This window comes from Pinus tabuliformis, chromosome 4_1 (assembly GCF_031772625.1).
Source record: "Pinus tabuliformis cultivar Carrire ecotype Pingquan chromosome 4_1, CPIR1, whole genome shotgun sequence".
NCBI classification, from domain to species: Eukaryota; Viridiplantae; Streptophyta; class Pinopsida; order Pinales; family Pinaceae; genus Pinus; species Pinus tabuliformis.
This window is the reverse complement of record NC_142303.1, coordinates 700,244,459-700,248,467: the sequence shown is the minus strand read 5'-3', so window position 1 is coordinate 700,248,467 and position 4,009 is coordinate 700,244,459.

The window sequence follows — 4,009 nt, the reverse complement described above, 5'->3', positions numbered from 1 at the left end:
AGAAACCCTCTCTTTCACATCTAAGGGTATTTGGATGTGATTCATATGTACATGTTCGAAGGGAGAAAAGAACCGAGTTGGATAGTAAATTTGAAAAGTGCATCTTTATTGGGTATAAGAATGGTTTAAAGTGTTATAAGCTTTGGAACCCAGTAACAAGGAAGGTTGTGTATAGCTAAGAGAGGTGTTCAGAGAGGTAAAATATGTTATTAAACTTGAAGTCCAACCAAAGGAACCTGAGAAGATAGAGTTTGAGCCTAAAGAGGAAGAATCAGACTCTACAGCAGAGGAGGAATCAGAAGATGAAGAGCCACAAACTCTGGTGTGAGAAGATCAGTTCGAGAAAGAAGGCAGTCAGAAAGGTATATTCCATCTGCTTTCTGTTGAAATTTTTCTTTATCTATTACTGACGATGATCCCAGAACTGTGAAGGAAGCAATAGATTCAGAGGATGGCAAACTCTGGAAAGAGACCATGGTTGATGAAATGGCATCTTTGCACAAAAATGAGGCTTGGGATCTAGTGGAGTTGCTGGCTGGAAGGAAACCCATTGGCAGCAAATGGGTGTTCAAGAAGAAGACAAATGCAGAAGGAAAGGTGGAGAAATACAAAACTCAGTTGGTAGCAAAAGGTTATTCCGAGGTGCCAGGAATTGATTTTGGTGATATTTTTTCTCCTATTGCCAAGGCAACTTCTATTAGATTACTTTTATTTGTTGCTACTACTTTTGATTTTGAGGCAGAACAGATGGATGTGAAGACAACATTTCTTCACAAGGATCTAGAAGAGGAAATCTACATGAAGCAACCTGAAGGCTTTGCGGTGAAGCATAAGAAAGAACTGGTATGCAAGTTAAAGAAGTCTTTGTATGGGTTAAAATAGTCACCAAGGATGTGGTATCAGAAATTTGATACATTTATACGGGGACTTAGCTTCACTAGAAGAAAAGCAGATCATTATTTGTATTTTAAATTGATTGGTGATCGTGTTATTTATCTAGTCTTGTATGTGGATGATCTGTTGCTAGTTGGAAATGACAAAGAAATTATCTAGGATTTGAAGACCCAATCGTCCTCTAAATTCGACATGAAATATCTTGGTGCTGCAAACTATATTTTGGGCATGGAAATTATAAGAGATCAAACAAAGTTGAATCTCTGGTTAAACTAGATGAAGTATGTCGAGACAATGCTATAGAGGTTTAATATGCAGGATAGTAAACGGGTGAAGGTTCCTAATCCTGTAGGTGTGAGGTTATCTGCTGAAGAGTGTCTCAAGACACAAGAAGAGGAAGAGGACATGTCCCATGTTCCATATGCAAGTGCAGTTGGTAGCCTGATGCATGCAATGGTCTGTACTAGACCAGACATTGCATATGCAGTGGGAGTATTGAGCAGGTTTATGTCAAAACCAGGGAAGGAGCACTAGACAGTAGTGAAGCGGGTTTTCAGGTATTTGTGTGGCACTAGTGATTTTGGTTTGTGCTACCAAGGAAGACCATGATTGTATAGAATGTTGGATATTCGTGGCTTTGTTAATGTAGATTGGGCTGGAGATATGGATTAGAGAATATCTACAAGTGGGTATGTGTTTAACCTATTTGGAGGTGCAATTAGTTGGATGAGTAAGAAACAATCTGTAGTGGCACTATCAACTACAGAGGCAGAATACATGGCAGCCACTCATGTAAGCAAGGAGGTAGTTTGGTTGCAGAGGTTGTGTTCAAGTATGGGGTTAATATAGGGAGCTACAAGGATATACTGTGACAGCCAAAGTGAAATTTTCTTTGCAAAGAACCCCGCATATCATTCAAAGACAAAGCACATTGATGTTCAGTATCACTTTGTGAGGGATATTATAGAAGACAAAAAGGTGTTGTTGGTAAAGGTTAACACTTTGAAGAATACTGCAGATGCATTGATAGAATTTGTGAGCTCTGAGAAGTTCTCTTGGTGTAGAGAGACAATGGGCATTTCAGGGCTGGAAAAATGACTAAGCTCTCTTGTGGCCCCCTGTGGAAAGAAAAAAACAAGTGGGAGAATGTTGGGTTGTGTTATATTCTTTCCATGACTAGCCCATGTATTTAACTTAGCATTAGAGGGGGCGAGGTCATAGGGGGTTTGAGGGGTACCCGTAACCCCACTTTATGGGGTATGGGGCAGCGCCTCGGAAAATTTTGGTTTTGGACATTATGTTAGGTTGGGCGGACCCACCTATGGTTTTGTGCATGATTTTTGCACATGTTTTATGGATGCAATGGTTTTTGGTCCATGGTTTTGCACGCGATGGTTTTTCGGTCCATGATATTGGATGCTTCGGCATGTATAAATATGTATTGTAAATTGAAAGGAACATAATGAAAAAATCAAGCTGGTAGTCCCAATTTTGGGATACAGGGGAAAATCTCTATGTATATGTGTTTTATGTGTTATGCTCTCGCATTGTTTATTTTCTATGTTTTAGAATTCGTATGTAGGTAACTTTTTTACAGGGTTAAAACCTATAGAACAAACATTTGTTCAGATTTAGCGCAATTTGGTACCTACGACATGTATCTAGCATTAACGACAGACTTGCTACACGGTGCTTTACCAATCCAAATATGGTCCAACCATCAAAGTATACCTCAACAAACTTGTGAATGAAGTCTTTTGATGTTGCAATGACTACATGCAAAAAGATTTCTAGCATGCTCTTCAACCCAAAAGGCATCACAGTATACTGAAAGCATCACCATTCAGTCGCGAAGATCATCTTACTTCTATTTGCAAGTGCGATTTTGATCTGATGGTACCTAGAGAACCCATCAGTGAATGAATATGATTCTTGACCTCCAACATTATCTAGCACTTCATCGATGAATGAGGTTGGGAAAGAATCATGCTTGCAAGCAGCATTCAACTTCCTAAGATCTACACATATCCTTATTTCATCCTTCTCCTTCTTCTCCTAAAAAACCATTGGGCTTACCCAATCAAATTGTTCTACCAACTCGATAATTTTTGTTACGATCATCATATCCAACTCTAAGCAGACCTTTTATTTATACTTCGGGTTGAGGCGGTAAGGCCTTTGTTTAAATGCCTTTGCATCCGGTTTTAGAGTGATCTTCATAAGACCCAAGTCCCCTATGATCCCTTTTTAGTGTGAAAACTTTGTAGGGAACAAGCCCTAGTATTGCCGTGAAATTCAACGACCTTATCTATAGTTGGATCATCCCAGTAGTCCCCAATATTTACAAATTTCAGCTCCACTTCCATGCCAATGTTCACCTATCTATTTTCGAGCAGTGCGGTGATGTATGGATTCTCTATTTGGCGGTCCTTCAACTTCGCAATGACCTTCAGTGTCTGGGATATTAATATTCCTAGGATACTCATCTTCTTCTTCAGATGTCACATTGTAGTAGTCTAGTGCTTGGATCAACTGAGTGGTCTAATTAGGATGAATCAAATCTAAATGATCTTGTCGTATCTTGAAGGTCGTTGCCCTGATCTCCTGCAATGCTTCATCGATACACTCAAATCCATCCTCAAAGATGAACGCCATTAAGAACCCTTGGTGCAAAATGTCACATTTTTTAGTGTCATGGTAGAGCTCTATCTCCATGTACCAATTCATCGGTATCACATCTAAATTATGATAGAACAGATGCACCCATTTAGGTTGAGGCTTCGCTCCATAAAATTTAGTCCATTTGGCCAAGTGATCATGCAGATCATTCCTCCCATCATATTTTTCTTCTAATCGCACTTTTGAATGACCAAAACATACTCTCATCATCTTTCTGTATTCACGCCAATCATCAAAATTATCCTTGTGCCTACCCCATCATCTTGCGGGTGTAGCACGCAGTGCCCAATCCAAGGACTGGAAGCAATGCTTCTCTGGCACTTCCCTTTCAAAGGCATCCACAAATTTATCAACATCAATCAAACCATCATAATAGGGCAGTCCTCTTACCTTTTATGATACATAGCGCAACAACTTAGTATCATCATAGCAACTT